The following is a 17465-nucleotide window of genomic DNA, read 5'->3' as shown; positions in this document are numbered from 1 at the left end:
CATTAGGGTGGGGGCTCTCTCACGCCAACTTCTAAAGCAACTCTTGGTTTAAGAGCTAGAGTCTGGTTCTTGTTTATGAGTAACCGTATTTATGAACTGGACCATAACATATTGTTATACTATCTAGCTCTTATATAATTTTTTTCATCCTCAGTTCTTGGAAAAAGTATTGGAAAAAGAAGGAAAATCTCAATATTGCAGGAGACACCATTTGCACTGTTCCACACGGTGTTACAAGTTATTTTTTCCTAACATGAAAGCAAGTTTTCAGTCTTTGAGGAATTGTTGTACTGTTATCAGGTTCATTCTGTATAGTCCTCGGTAGAAGTTTGGCAGGTAGAAGAAAGCTTGCTTTCTGCTTTATTTTCTCTATTTGGAGGCAATTCTTGGAGGCGACACTTAACACTGTTCCCACTGCTGTGATTTCTCTTCCAGTGGGAAGCCAACTTGCAAGGTCGTGGCATTCTGTTTTTGTTCAACACTGATGTCAGCTCAGCAGTGGGACTCAGATGAGAAGCTGGGATAACAGCATGAATAAAATAGTTCCTTGATGGCCAAGATGTTGGCTAGTATTGAAGGGTTTTGTTCTTAGCTCCTAAAGCACTAGATCAGATCCACTGGAAATTTGGAAGACCTGTCTGGGACCATTGTCCACCTCTGACAGCAAAGCTCTGTTGATTTCAGAATGGCAACACATTATTTTGCAGGTGAGAAATTTCTAATCCTTAACCCAATTTAAATCTGCACATTGGTTCTCCCAAACCAAGGCAGTTTCCCCAAAGATGACAGGTCATTCAAGCCATTAAAGCACATCAGATTTTCAATAGAGCAATACTTACTGTCATTTAAATTAAGGAGTGACAATCAGATATACAACTACTATAATCTTTCTCCACAACAAACTTTGGCCTTGTCTATACTAAACCCTGCCATCAATCTAATCTACATGACTTCAGCTACACAAACAGATGAAGGCAATATACTTGCTGCAGTGTCTTGTGTGAGGTAAGGTTGGCAGAGGTTGCTCTACCATCGATGCCAGCTACTCTCCTCATAGAGTATTGAAGTCAACAACAGAGTGCTCAGAAATCGGCTTATCGCATCTAAGCAAACGCGATAAAATGACAGTCGGTGTATTGATTGCTGCAGCGTCAATCCCCAGCATAGTAGAAACAAGCCCTTAGTCTTTCCTGCTTCCAAAAACTGCTTCTTAACTGTGCTTGGGCTAGTAACATTCCAATGTCACTGTCAAAAAAGCTATATTGGAATTACAAAAGGTACAGAGAAGGCAACAAATACTAGGGAGTAGAACAGCTTCCACACAAGAAGAGATTTAAAAGACTGGGATTGATCAGGTTAGAAAAGTAATGAGTAAAGGGCAAGATGACAGAAGTCTGTGAAATCCAGAACGGTGGCGAGAACATGGGTAAGGAAATGTTATATATCCCCTCCTGGAACACAAGAAGTAGGGGTCACCCAATGAAATTAATAGACAACCAAATTAAAACAAACAAAAGGAAGTACTTCTTCACACAGTGCACAGTCAACCTGTGGAATTCATTGCTATAGAATGTTGTAAAGTCCAAAAGTAAAATTGGGCTCAAAATAGAATTAGATAGAGGGAAGATAGGTCCATCAATTGCTATTAGTCAAGATGGTCAGGGACAAGGTGGTGTACGAGGTGTACTGGTAGTTCAGAATAGGAAGCCTAGTCCCAACTACCTAGTCCGTGCCGCGTGTAGCCGCAGGCATGGAGTCCAAACTAGCGGACATTTAAAAATGGCGGCGCCCGGCAATATGCAAATGAAGCCCGGAAAATTTAAATCCCGGGCTTCATTTGCAACTCCGGTTGCCTACATTAACCACCCTAGTTCGAACTAGGGTGGTAGTGTAGACATACCCTGACTGACAGAAGCTGGGACTGGATGACAAAGGATGGATCATTCAGAATTCTGCTGTTCTGTTTATTCTGGTATTAGCTACTATCAGCAGACAGGATACTGGGCTAAATGGACCATTGGTCTGACCCAGTATGGCCATTCTTATGTCCTTATAGGTTAAGGCTCAGTTGGGCCCAAGACACCTCTTCCAAGTAGCAGAGGCTGGACAACTAACTGGTCCCCAGGAGCTAGAACTCAGCTGGTGTCACTTGGCCCAGAGGCCTGAGGTATAACCTCCCATTTCACTGGCTATATTCCTGAATGCCATCTGCCCCCGGACATATTGTGATTATACACTATCTATAGTGCAAATGATTTAGCCTTCTATGTGTCTCACTCGATTTTGTGCTACATTCTCATTGCCTTCCTTCATACGTTCTTCCTTTCCTCTGCATAGATAGCTGGGGATGGGAAGAACTCATTTGACAAATATTTTGTTCCTTCTCAGGTTGGAGACCAGGAGAAGGAACCTGTTTCACTCCTCCTTTGCTACAAGAGTAAGGAGGAGGCTACTAGTTGTTTCTTCCCTCCACAGAGAAGAGCTGTACCATGAAAGATTCAGTCCTCATCTGCTGCCGTGTCCTTAAGAATAGTGAGCAAAAAGCGTCCATAGTAGCAGGCATGTCAGGAAGGCCAAATGGTCCAAGGCTCTGTGTCAAGGTCTCTGGAGACTTGGGTTTGAATCCCACTTGATTCAGAGACATTACTTTGCTACTAGGAATCCCTGGGTGAACCTTATGATCTGCATCATGCAGGAGATCAACCTAAATTATCAAAATGGTCCTTGTCTGCCTTGTAATCAATGAATCAAACAGCATACCTTTTCTCTGGTCTATTAACAGAGCAGGAGAAGGTGGTAAACATCCCTCAACTGCTCAGCACTGGCCTGGGTCTTTGGTGATGACATCAGGAACTGTCAGCTTTGTGGTCTCAACAAGGGACAAGCAGAATCAAACATCTAGTTGCCTTACGACCAGGCCCAGAACAAGACTACTACTGTGTGACATTCTGAACCTCAAAGTAGCACTATGGAGCCCCCATATTCACCACTGTCATATGATTATAACATGTTTTGTACATGCCTTGGGAGGGATCATTTTAAAAATCTTGATCTGTTCAATAATCTCTTGAATTGTAGTTGCTATCATTGTATGTGAAATGACAAAGTACTGAGAGATTTTGGGAAATGTGCCAGTCTGTAAGCAAGGACAAAGCTATCACTGGCCAGACAGGCAGGCATTAATGGCCCGTGAAAAAGAGCCCACTCAGAGGTTTCTCGGGAGGCAGGTATTCAGTGGGGTGGCCTAATCCACACGGTAGCAAGAATCTTTCTAGCTGATGGAAGAATGTATTAAAAAAGGGGCAGTGACATCATCACTCGGACTTCTCCCTCCCCCCAACTCTGCCCTTTCCCCTATGTCAATACCTGGAAGATTATCTGACAAAGACTTTGAATAGGGAGATTGGTCCTGTGCTGGAAGGGATTCCAGTCAATGTGGAGAACTGTGAGCTGCCTGTTACATCAGTTAGGGTGAGAGAGTGCTTAATTCAAATCTTGCTTAGCCTGTAAAAGTTAGAAATAAGCCTAATTGCTATTTTAATGTAACCAGTTTTGATCTCTGCCTGCTATTTATAATCACTTAAAATCTGTCATTCTGTAGTTAATACATCCATTTTCTATTTTATCTAAAACAGGGTGGTTTTGTTGAACTGGTTGGGGAATCTGAGGTCAGATTAAAAAGGCTGGTGCATGTCCCATTTTGTTAAAGACGTAGCATACTTATTAATGAGCATGCACTGTCCAAGGAAGTCTTGAGCAGCATAAGAAGATACATTTCTGGGGTGCAAGGCTGGGTGCTGGGGTGATTGGCTGGTGCCTATCTGTATGATTCATAAGAGGATCATGGAGCAATTTTGCTGGGTGTTGGGCTCCACATGTTGATAGCTGATCAACCAAGGTGCTTGGACAGGGTTTGCTGTTTGTCGTTGCCAAAGCATTATATGAGATAACCCAGGCTGGAGTGTTAAGGAGGCAGAGCAGAGCAGCTTTGGGGATCCTATCACAAAATGCAATTGGAAAGCATGGCAAACTTCTTCCAGATTCAGCTAGTAATCACTTGGTACAATTCAATTATTTAAAGTTACTGGCAGAATCTCACCTTCGCTCCACTTTAGTTCTCACAGTGCAAGTATCAGGAAAGTACTTACTATTTAATCAGATGTAAGCAATTTGGAGTTTTCCAGAGAAAACTAGCCTCCATTTCAAAATTACCTTGCATACAGCACTCAGGGGAAATGTCCAGTCTAAGTGTTGTAATCTATGTACCATAATGTGCCATATGAGATTACAGAAGGCTCTAATTTAGAGATTCTATTTTTCCCCTTTTTTAAACAATGTTTCCCGTTTCAACTTTATGCTAATACTAATGTCATTTCCACAATCCCAGGAACTTTTACTGTTAAGTCTGGTCAAATGTAATGGGCCGAAACAAAGTATCATGGAAAAACTATGCAAATCACCACATACAGTAAATCAAGTTAATAGGTTGACTTCAGAGTAAACTGCAAAATAACTCAGCTCTTGCTTCTGAATATTGATTCCACTTTGAACAGATGGCTTCTTAAGAATGACAGATCTACCCTACTCAAACTAGCGAGTTAACTTACCTTCGTCAAGCACCTGTGCGTGGCTACAGTTCCTCTTTTCCAGGGAACTTTCAGAAGCTTCATTAGGTTTACATGCAACATTTGGGAGCAAATGCATTCTATTCATATTAATTACTTGTAGTGATCAAGGATGGCAGTGATTTCTTATTACCTGAGTTCAATCCAGTGGGGTATCAAGACGAAATGGAGAGAAAAGAAGGATGGTCTTATGATCAAGGCAGATAACGTGGATATCGTTCCTGGCTTTGCCAGACTACCTATCTGACCTCAAGCAAATTATCTAACTTCCCTGCGCAGTCAGTCTTCCAGTGGGTGTTGTTAGGATAAATTCATTAACCTTTTTGAAGGTGTGATAGAGGACATCCAACCTCAGTGCTGCCTACTCTTACAGTGTTATTAGAAAAACAAGTCATGTTGCACCTTAGAAACATGATATATAGTATCATGACCTTTCCTGGGCAAAACCCACTCTGGTCATCTGAGGAAGTGGGTTTTGCCCACGAAAGGTCATATTAGTCTCTAAGGCTATGTCTACACTACAGATAATATCTAAGCACTCGATCTTCCAGGGTTTACATAAGCATGTCTAGTGAACACACGCTAATTTGAACTGAGATGGGCCTTCCAGTCAATGCTAATAATCCTGCTTCTATGAGGAGTAATGTAAATCAAAGGAAGAGTGTGTCCTCCCACAGTGTGGACCGCATCAAAATTTGAGTTAAGATACTTTGACTTAAGTTATGCAATTAACGTAGCTGAAGTTGCATGTCTTAATTTGAACTTATCCCATAGTGTAGACCATCGGTAAGGTACTACAAGGCTACTCATTGTTTTTAAAGTTGCAGAATACCATGGATACCCCTCTGAGAATTTTAAACATGCAGTGTTATAAGTCCCTCAATAGTAAATGAGAATTTTGCTTCAGTTAAACCAGGATTTCACCCTGCATGTTTTTCTTAAAGCTCCAGCTCCAAGAATCTTGTGATTACATGAGAATTTCAGCTTTTGCTATTTACCAAAAAAAAAAAAAAAAAAATCTAACCCTCCTGAGAAAAGAGGACTGGCTCAAAAACAATATGCCAATTTTGTTTTTAAAAAGCCAAAAATGATTCTATTTTAAAATCTCGTGATTTTTAAGGTAGTGCTGTGATAGTGCTATGAGGTTTGGACTCATTATTTTCAAACATTTAAAGCTGCCAGTACTATAAGCTAGTTAGCCAAGCGTCTCCTCCAAGAGAGTAGCTGAGACACTAATTAGCCTAAATCAAAAAGTAGTTTATTTTGGACGTATTTTATTATTGAGTGCATATTTGAGGAGTTGGCTCACTTTCTTTTACTTGTAAACAGCATTTCTCACCAAAGGTTTTACATCAGGGCCTGCTCTGTGATCTTGCAAGTTACTAAATATGTCCAGGGAGTCGCTCAGCATATTCAACTCCCATGGACAGTAGTGGCAATGAAGGGGGCATTCATTCCCCACAGGATGTGCTTACAAGGACCTTGGAGTCAGCGCATAAAGTGACTGGAAAAATTCTTGAAAAAGATTAAGTATGCCCTGCAGTCCTGTCATCTTGTCTCTTATCTAAACTAAAATCTCAGCCTGTCTCTTTATCATCTCCTCATGGATGTCCAACTACCAGCTTAAATGTAACACAGCCAGAACAGAGCTCCTAATCTCCCTCCTCCATCCAAAAAAACCCTTCCTTCTCACTTCCTCTTTCTTGATCCTGGGGAATACCACCACCATCCTGCACGTTAATCAGGCCCTCTCCAGACACTCACCTTCCATGTTGTGTCTAAGTCTTGCCAATTTTTCCTCCACAGCAATGCAAACATACTATTTTCATCTCTCACCACATGGATGAAACTTTTGCCCAGGATGCTCTCATCCTTCCAGGTTTTCATGACTGCAACATCCTTGACAAATGCAGTCTTGCTCAGCTCACATCCATTCAAAATGCTGATGCAAAGATCATTTTTCTAGCTCATCACTTTGACCACAACATTCTCCTCCCCCCTCCCCATCCCGCCCCTTTGCATCTCTCCACAGGCTCACATTTTTCCATCACAAACACATACTCCTGGTCTTCCTTTTCAAGGCACCTGCCATAGGGCAGCTCCCCCATCTTGCCATCCTGCAGCAGGTCACAACATGACAGGTGCCCCTGTCTCAGTTTCCCCTTTGAGAGCCCCTTTTAACTCCAGTAGATGCTTTCTTGCCTCAGTTAGACCTGATTTAGGACCAAAACCACATAAGGTAAGTAGATCAAAACCTAAGTCCCAACATAAAATACATTTGTCATCCTAAGTCCTTAAAACTCCTTTAGTGCCCTTCATAACACTCTCTAGCATCTTCCACCACACCTAGCTCCTGTTCAGCTTCACTCCCTCTGCCAGGACAGCCTTACCAGCCCTTCTACTGCAGTGCAACCTTACTCTTCCCAGCAGGAGCCCCACAGCCTCTCTGTTTCGAGATCACTCTCACCGAAGAAGCATCTCCCTGGTTCCTGTGTCCAGCTCTGACATGATTATGTCAGCAGGTAAGCTCTACTGCAGATCTCCTGTCTATGAGTCTATGAGTCTTCAGCCCACTCTAGCCCTTATCTCCAGAACACAAAAGTCAGCCAGCAAACCTCTCTTGCTGCTCTTCTTGCCTTCAGCCTTCCTCCAGGTGTCACTGTGGCTTCCTTCAGGGATCTCTGCCAGGCCCCTGGTCTCGGGCAGTTCTCAACGGCCAATCTCCTGACCCTCTTGCTCCCAGGCATCTCTTTCCTCACTCATTCTAGCAACGCTGGGTGTCTCCTCTCAAGGTGCTCTCTTAAGCCCAGCTGTTGCAAGCTGATGAGTCATAAAGGACCAGTGTCACCTTCCCATGAGTCCTTCCTGGCCAATTCCCACCTGAACTATCATCTCTCATTCACTCTTGAGACACTGACTCCCACCTTTGATTGACCGCTGATGCCAACCTTCACCACCCACTGGTTACATTTTCAAACAATCACCTTCATGCTGTCTCCCATGCAGGATGGAGGGAGTTCCCCATAAAAATCCACTGACTGTCCTCATTAAAATTTCCCTTTGCCACACTGCCTACCAAAAATCTGACAACAGTTAAGCAGCTGGTGGGCTGAGATCTCTGCCTACCATGCTGACCACTAGTGTCTCAATATTTCCATGTGCTCCCCCATCTTTCTGCACCTGCTTGTCACACTTAGATTGTAAACTCTTTGGCACAGGGAGCATCTTTTTGTTCTGCACGAGAAGGTTCTGTCCCATGACTGGAAGTGCTAGGTTACATTGCATACAAATAAACAACAGCAGAGATAGGTATTTTCCAAACCTCCTCTCTCTCACGGCTATTATAGATTCCCGTATCGTTTCCTCTGAAATAAAGTTACTCTTTGGGAGAGCAATTATGTCAGTATATTACATTAGTAGGAAAAATCCTTCTCTGTTCTCTGTAGAAAAGCTTCAGATCCCTATAATTTACATTGCCAGTTTCAGCAATGGTTGGACTCCGAGAAATAAATCTGAAGCATAATAGGAGGAGTAATAATTAATGCTTATTTATCTGTTCCTTGCAAGGACCCCAACCTTCTCTCAGGAAGGGGCTATAGCTCTTTAATTTAAAGATTCAAATTATAAAATATAAAAAGCAGAGCGCAACCATAATTTCCAACAGAGTTTGATAGCAAGGCTATAAATTGCTCCTTATCTTCATTAGCGGGTGAAAAGCACTGCCGATTAATACCGACTGAATTAGCCTAATTAAGTATATTTGTGACTCTGGGGAAGAAAGGATGTTACTTTAGTGAGGTTGTTAAGGATTTTCAAAAACATTCCGTACTGACTTAACTCCACTCCCACTGAAGTCAGCAATAGTTATCATTGACTTCAGAGGGACCCGTTAAGCCAACAGCACGGAGTACTTTTGAAAATATCTTTTTAATGTGTAGTAGGAGTTTAGAAAGAGCCCTTGCAAAATTAGATGCAATTTAAGTTTAATCATATGCACAACAAGTTGCATAAAAAAATTTAACACTTTGCAAGTCTGAAAAGTTGTGCAATGGAAAGTTAGTTTGTTGTTTAATACCCTGAGTTCTGGGCAGGGGCTGAGCTTTGCACAGCCCAGAGAGGGGAGGATTCAATAATAGCTTTACACTATCTTGTATCTCCTGGACTATGTGACTGCCCAAGGCCAGTTTTGACCCCAGCATAAACCAGATTTTATCCCCAAAGTTCCTCTAATTTACAATCGATACGGGCAACAGTCTCCAAGGGGCCATCTGTAAAGCCCTGCGTGGACACAAAATGTTGTATCCGTATCCACATCCATATCTACAAAAGTGAGCCATGGATATCTGCACCCACATCCACAGATGTGGATAACTCTGGATATCTGCTGACATGCAGGGCTCTAGCCATCTGGCAACCCAGAATAATCAGACCACAGACCGGCCTAGCTGTGCCTCCTACAAGTCCTTTCCTAATTCAAAGTGTTTTTTTGGATGTGGCTTGTGAAACCACTCTCTCGTCATTGTATTTGCTGAAATGCCTGCTTCACCACTGTGAGCTCACTGTATCAGTAGCAAGGTCAGTTTGTGAGCTGTGAGACACACACAGGTTTGGAGTCAGAACCTGACTCAGTCTCATCCCTACCAATACAGGTTAATTGGGATCTAAATGGAGAGAGGATCAATTAAGAAGCGGGTCCACAGAAGAAGCCCTGAATAAAAGGGAGAAGCAAGCACAGCAGCTGGGGGCAGATAAATGAAGAGGAAGATCCCTGTGGAAGGGGGTGGGGGAGCCTGAAGGAATGCAGAGCTGTTTAGCACTGTGCCCTTTCAACCCAGAATAAATGAACTGACTAGGATTTGTAAGTACATAAGAGCCCTATAGGCAATGGCATGTTAGACTCATACAGCTGGAAGAGTCCTCGGGAGGTCATCACCCACCTGCTCAAAGCAGGACCGACCATAACTAAATCATTCCAGCCAGGGCTTTGTCACGCTAGGACTTAAAAACCTCTAGGGATGGAGAGTCCACCACCTCCTTTGTCAATCCACTCCAGTGCTTCACCACCCTCCTACTGAAACAGTTTTTCCTAATATCCAATTTAGACCTCCCCCATTATACAACAGTATAATAAAGCAAAGTGGTGGTGAAGATGGCATGGAGTGAGTGTAGTCTGTACCTAAGGTAAGACACAGACACAGGACCACCCCATAACAAGCTCATCTATCATATCAATAGATTTGCAACAACTTCACACACAGCTCTGTGTGTGTCAACTGAGACATATACTGAGATCATTTGTTTATAATATGGACTTTCACTGGTATGAAGTAAAGCAGTCGCGCATTTTCTATTTTCAAGAGTGCAAACTCTGCCTTCTTCAAGGGTATTTCTGTCTTTGGGTGTAGACCTAATGAAAGTCCCATAACACAGCTGTATTTTGAAAAAATGTGCATTTGATTTGTAGTGTGTCCCCGAAAGCATTACAGAAGCAATTGCTGAGACTGAGGACATGATGTCTGGGTCAGATGGCCTCAAACCTGCCCTCTCAATCCAGAAGCATACCAACAGGCTCCAGACAGGACCACATAGCGCCCTCAACCAGATTAGGGGTCATCTAGAGATGAGACACAGCTGAGGCAAGGAAAATGTGAGTCAATGGTATTCTACATAGAGAAAGCAAAAAAGAATAAATCATTAGAGTAGCACTGAGATTTGCACGAAGCAAACCTGTAATCCCTGTTTCAAACTTTAATTAAGTGGATTAAGTCTCAAAATGTGACAAAATAACACTTCTGCAATTAAATTGTATATGTATTTTTTTGTATAAATACTTATTAAAGTATGAATAAATACTTTAATAAAAATTTAAAATGCCATCTTTTGTTAACAACTCCTTTAAAACAGTTTAAAAGTGTTAAGGAAGTTTAAAATTAAACAAACAGGAGCAGATCTTCAGCTAATAGGTAAATACTGTAGATCTAGCAAAATCGATGCCTCTGCACTGATTTAAATTCATTATTTGGTCTATATGCATTTATGTTCCTTATTCAGAATAATGAGAGTAGGGCTGATAGGGATTTTTTTTCTCTTTGAAAAATTTCAGCTATCATGTAATTGAAATTATGTGGGGTTTTGTCAAAAAACAGACCTGAAAATTTAACAGTTCTCAGTGCCTCTTATTTACACTAGTTGTTACATTTACAATAAAACATTTTTTATTTGCATTTCCAAAAAATGGAGTTTTGTGCTCTTCATGAAACTCATGGAGTTGAGCTCAAACACCAAGTGTCTACACTGGAGTTTTATAATCCTATTGCTGAGTCCTTAGAGCCTATGTCAGCTATACAATAGCTCTTTATAACAAAAACTAATTTCAAAATCTGGCAGACCTCCATGAAATGGAGTTTCTTTTGTATTAAAGACTGTGGCTACATCTACATTCGCAAGATCTTGCACAAATACTTTTAACGCAAGAGTTTTCGTGTTAAAGTATTTGCGCAAGAGAGCATCTACACTGGCATGTGCCTTTGCGCAAGAGATGTGCTTTTGTGCAAAAGCATCCATGCCAGTGTAGATGCTCTCTTGCGCAAGAAAGCTCCGATGGCCATTTTAGCCATTGGGCTTTCTTGTGCAAGAAATTCATGTTGCCTGTCTACACTGGCCTCTTGCGCAAGAACACTTGCACAAGAGGACTTATTCCTGAGCGGGAGCATCAGAGTTCTTGCGCAAGAAGCACTGATTTCTTACATTAGAAAGAATGTGGCCAGTGTAGAGAGGTGGCAAGTTTTTGCGCAAAAGTAGCCGCTTTTGCACAAAATCTTGCTAATGTAGACACAGCCTGTGTGTGTCTACACTGCAATAAAAGACCTATGGTATAGCTGATTAGGCTGTCAGGACTCAGTCAATAGGATTATAAAGCTGCAATGCAGACACTTGGGGTATATCTACACTGAAACACTGTTTTGAAATAACTAGCGCTATTCCAAAATAACTGCCTGCTGTATAGATGCAGATTAAGTTATTTCAAAATAGTGTCAAAATACTGTCACGCTGGAGGACTTCTTACTCTGACTCCTGTAACCTTCATTGTATGAGGAGTAAGGGTAGTCAGAGGAAGAGTGCTCTATTTCAAAATAAGTGCTGTGTAGACGCTCCCTATTTGGAAATAAGCAATTGACATAGCTCAATTTGCGTAGCTTATTTTGAGTTAAGCCCTGCATGGTAGACACACCCTTGAGGTTTGAGCTGAACTCCAGGATAAAAGATATTACAGATAAAAACGCAAAAATGTCAAAATTCTCCAAAAAAATTTTTAATTACCTTAACAGGTCAAAGTTCAGTTTCAATAAAATTACAATGTTTGCCTTTTTTTAGTTTATATCATAATAGAATACAAACAAAATTAGAAAGGAAAATTTTAAACATTTCATTCTGAAAATGTTAAAATGGGATGTTTGGACTGTAAACTCTCCCCCCTCCGAACCCCACTCCCGGTTTTTCTTTCCTCTGCTAAATGAAATTTTGGTCAAATTGAGAGGATATCATGAAGCACTGTGATTTTCACAGAACTATTTTACAACAGAAACTGGTTCTTTCAACGTTTTTCTGGTTAGTTACAATATTTAGATTTACTGGGCCAAATTTAGAGCTAAATCTAAGTAATACGAGAGTTATTTATACTTGCTACTTGTCTCTCTACCACATCCAGATGCAAAGGTACAGATTCACAGACTGAGGGTACGTCTACACAGCATGCTTATTTCAAAATAAGCTATTTTGGATTTTTTTTCCGAAATAGCTTACTTTGAAATAGCACGTCAACACTACAGGAAAACCTCAAAATTAGTCCAAGGCAGGCTTCCCTAATGTGGACATGCTACCTCGAATTAGAGCTCCAGGTGGCACTGGGGAGTAATTATTTTGAATGGCCCCGGGGAGGAGCTATTTCAAAATAGAAGCATCCACACTACTGCTATTCTGAAATAGCTATTTTGGAATAAGCATTATTCCTTATGGAATGAGGTTTACAGATTTCGAAATAAGCTGTCCATTATTTTGAAATTGTTTCGAAATGACAGAATTGCTGGGTAGACACTTGCATTATTATTTCAAAATAACTGTGCATTGTAGATGCACCCTAAAGGATAATATCCCTATTTTTATACCTCACCTCTAAATTTGTCTCACTAAATTTGATTAAAAGGCATGGGTCCATACTACAGAAGCAGTATTAGTTTAACACAGGGACAGGCAAAATACGGCCCATAGGCCAGATTGGCCCACCAAGCTGCTGGATCTGGCCTGGGGGAGCCTTAGCTGGCTCCCTGCCTGCTCTGCCCAACGCTCAGAAAAGCCAGCTGTGGGGTCATATGCTTCTATGAATGCTGTGAGCCCAGGAGGAGGAGGGAGAGGCTTCATGCACTGCCCCCTCTCCTCAGCAGAAATTTGCTGCTCCTGTTTAGCTGATTTCCAGCCAATAGGAGCTATCTGTTTGCATGACAGGAAGCAGGTCAAGTACCTGCCCCCCCCTCCCTTGGACTCACAGTGTTTAGAGCAGTACACATAACCCCTGCAGCTGCTCTGAGCATGTGTGGGGCCATGGAAGGCAGGGACCCTAGCTAAAACCTGCTGGGCTGCTGGCTGGGAGCCATCCAGGTAAGTGCCTCCTGGCCAGAACCTGCCTCTAGCACCCCAGTCGCTTCCCCTGCTAACTTTCTGCCTCCTCCCTGTATCTCTACCCCACACAACCCAAACTTCTGCATCTCTGCTCCCAAACCCATTCCCCTTTCTCAGACCCTGCACCCCCACCTACACCACATCTCCACATCACAACCCCCTACCCGGCCTTTGCACCCCAATCTGCTATTCCCCGGACATAACCCAAATCCCTGCACTCCCTCCTGCACCCTTCCTCCAAGTCAGAATCCTCATATCCACTTCTGGACTCTGAAACCCCTTGTGCACCTCAGTCCCCTGCCCCAGATCACAACTCCCTTCAGCACCAAACCTCTCCCCCAGACCCTGCACCTCCTCCATTAATATCATGGATTAGTGCAGCTCTTGACCAATTTACCAAATTCTAGGAATGGACCCCCATCAAAAGTTATTGCCCACCTCTGGTTTACCTGAACTGAAACTGCCAATGCACATGCACTTAACTAGTTTAACCCTTCCTTAAATTGGTTTCACCTGGACTAGTAATATTTCAACTTAGTTACACCTGGTGTAAATCTGTGTGGTTTATCTACATTAGCAGTTTGTACCAATATACCTAGATCAATTTAAAATCACTTTAAATAAATTGGCTTGAACTGATTTAGCTAAACTTTCCTATTATTCATAAGGCCTAAACTGGTGTAACTCAGTTTAGGAGCCAAGAGTGGGAATATATCATGAAGAACAACTACAGGAGCAGGTCTGTCCTTACAATTTATGGGGTCCTATATAGTACTATAAAACTGGTGCCCCTATGCCCAATGGCAGCAAAGGGGAATGATTTTTTAGAGATGTGATTTTATAATCTTCAGCAACACTCTAATGAAATATTTTAAAGCAAATTTTAAATTGAAAACTAAACTAAAGCAGGTTGCCCATTACTTTAGCTTCCCTTTCTCCCATCCCAGCTGCTTTTCCCGCATCTCCTGGCATTCCTTGCAGTGGTCACCTTACATCATGTAACAAATAACAGTACACCAAGATGAACATCATCTATCCAAATACTTTAAAGCAGCTCAAAACTATATTTAGATTAAAAACTGGAAGCTGAAAACAGACAAATTCAAATTAGAAATTAGGCCTACATTCTTAACAGCGAGAATGATTAACTCAATGAAACAAACTACCAAGGGAAGTGGTGGATTCTTCATCTCTTGATGTTTTCAGATCAAGACTACATGCTTTTCTGGAAGATATCCTTTAGCCAAACACAGCTTATATTTTTGTCAAAGACAAGTGTTTGGCCTTAATGTAGAGGTAACTGGGTGAAAGAAAATTAATTGCCTGTGATATACAAGAGGTCAGACTATCAGCATCAGCATCAACAACTGTTGGCTCAACACCCATTGGTGTCCTATTCCTCCCTCACTATTTCCTTCCATCTTTCCCTGTCCAATGCAGAGTGGCTTAGATTCTGTGGACAAGCTCCACACCAATCTACTATATCATCTACCCATTCTCTGTGGGGTCTGCCTCTCCTATTCGGACTATCCATTATGCCAAATACCAAGGTCTTGACTTTTCGCTCATCATTCATTCTGCAGATATGCCCGAATAGCTGTAGCTTCCACAGTATAACCTTCTGCAGTAGGTTCTCTTTTGGCTGTATCTTCCTGTATAATTCCTTGTTGGTGACCTTCTGCATCCATCCTAATCTCAGGCTCTTTCTATAACAACTCTTCTCAAATGCCAATATCCTTCTTTTCGAATCTTTTGTTATCACCCATGACTATCATGCATACAATGTGCTGCTGAATACACACATTTTCAAGATGCTTAGCTTCATTCCTAAGCTAATCGCTTTGTTTTTCCAGATCTTATCCATCGCCTTCAAACTCGCTCTTGCTTTTGCTATTCTAGTCACTATTTCCTTCTTACAGTCATGCTGCTCCCCAAATACGTGACCTTCTCTACGTTCTCTAGTTCGATCCCATCTACGCTGATCTTCCTTCCTATTTCCTTATCTAAAGGACATAATAATGCCTCCAAGTCTTAAACTCTACAAATTAATGAAATATTAAGACACACAAAATTATAAATACAACATACAAAATCAATATGCAGCATTTCTTGTGTACCTAAAGCTTTATTCTCTGAATGGGTCTGACCTTGCTACCATTGAAGTCAAATGCCAGTTTTGCCATTGACCTCGGTGGGAGTAGGATAAGGACTAAGTATAGGATCTCTCTCTTTTGTGTGTATTTCATGCTTAGCACAATAGGGATTTGATCCCAGCCTGTGGCCTCCAGATCCTAAGAAGTGATTATAAGAATTAATAGATATAATAGTAATTGGCAAACAAAAATTCTATGAGTAAAGTTAAAGCTAGGGATAGATATAAATATATTCATTTATGTTTGTGAAATGTTCTCAAGCCTTTAAATGGAAGTAGCTATAAAACTGCAAAGTATATAGTATTAAAAATATTATTATAGTTACTACAAGGTTGTGCATGTTAAACGAGAATATTCACAACAGGAAGCATTGCACCAGTACTAAATATTTCTAGAATTGTACACTAATTCACTAACATTAATGAGGAGTACAAATAAAAAGGAAAAAGAATAGAAAGCATTTTATTTAATTGCTTTAATTAAGCTTGGAAGTTAGAAACCCAGCCACAGTTCCTTTTTCAGAGAGTTAAACTTTATGCAATTTACTAAGGGATTAACTTCTTTGCTTCTGAAGTGTGACTGCTATTAATATTTGGGAGAAACAGACCCTTTTATAATGTAATGACACTATTAGTAATACATTAATCTTCCTCTTGGTGATTAACAGGAGTTGCTGATTCAGCAGTAAAAGATGGAGGAGCTAAGCCCTGCTTATTTAGTAAGCTGGAAGTGAGCTGGAAAAAAAATTGCAGAATTTGTATTTTAGTCCTGGAATACCATGATCTCCTGACACGGAGGCCTAGAAATGGGCCGGTGACAAATGTAAAAGACACATTTGCATTCCCGACCAGAAAACTGAAAACAAACATAATATCCATGCTAATTTCTAATTGTCTGAATCAATTAAATTCAGTCTAGCTTTTTTGGGGGAGTGGGGGTGGGAAGAGGCTTGGAGAGGGTTTAAACTTATATTAAGTACATGGATTTGGGCCTATCATCTAAAATGGGTCTGTCTTGTGAAACAGACATGCAAAATCAGGTTTGATAGCACAGTAAAGCCACTCTGCATGAAAGCCTTGTCAGAGCAATAAAAAATAGCAAGATTGCTTTTATGACTTAATGTTCAGGCTGGAATAAGACCCTAGAGATGTTCAACAACCATGAAAGCTCTGCATCCCATTATGGAGAGAGTGAAAAGTGAACGGACCAGGTCATCTGAAGGGTAGATACAAAAAGGAACAACTGAACATCCGCTAAACAAAGAAAGAGGAGCAAGCTAATGAGGTTTTGCTAGTGACAACCATTACAAAAGTTCATATGATAATGAGCAGCAGCAAAACAGGGTCATGAAAGAACACACAGACATCTTGTTCCGCTACTAAGTGTCAGGTATGATCAGATGCCATGGCAGGAGAAACCGTTAGAGAGAGAAGCAAGCATTTATGTTTCTTGCAAAATTAGAAAAGTCTGAATTACAATACAGCCAAAAACAAAACGCAGCCAGTCTGTTAACTGTAAACAACAGCCCCACACAAGTAATAAGCTATGTGCATCATGCACATAGTCAAGAGCCAAAGGAATACACTGTTTTCCATGACTCATCAGCAATGGGCACAGAGACTCTTGTAAACATCATCAAGCCGCGTTTTATTCATTCTGAACTATACATTAGGGAGCATAGTGGACGGTTGTTAAAATTCTTCAGGCAGCAGTCTGGAAAAATCATTCTAACAAATAACCCACCTTTGTAATCTGCTGTGCATTGAATATAACAATAAGTCACAACAGACTGTGCATCCATGGGCTATTGGCACATGCTTTGGATGCATTGCAGGGACCAAGGCAGAAGGCTGAGTGCCTCCAGCCATCCGAGGAGAGCACCAGTAGTCTCCTAATGTACACCCTGGCCTCACTGATTCCTGCTGCAGCACAGCTCATATATTTTAAATTTCAAGTATTGGAAAATATTTTTAACACATTTGGAGGGGTAAGGGCAAACCATTCCATGATG

The sequence above is a fragment of the Pelodiscus sinensis genome, chromosome 3 (assembly GCF_049634645.1).
Source record: "Pelodiscus sinensis isolate JC-2024 chromosome 3, ASM4963464v1, whole genome shotgun sequence".
Classification (NCBI taxonomy): domain Eukaryota; kingdom Metazoa; phylum Chordata; order Testudines; family Trionychidae; genus Pelodiscus; species Pelodiscus sinensis.
The sequence above is the reverse complement of the archived record's forward strand: the minus strand, read 5'-3'. Positions refer to the sequence as shown.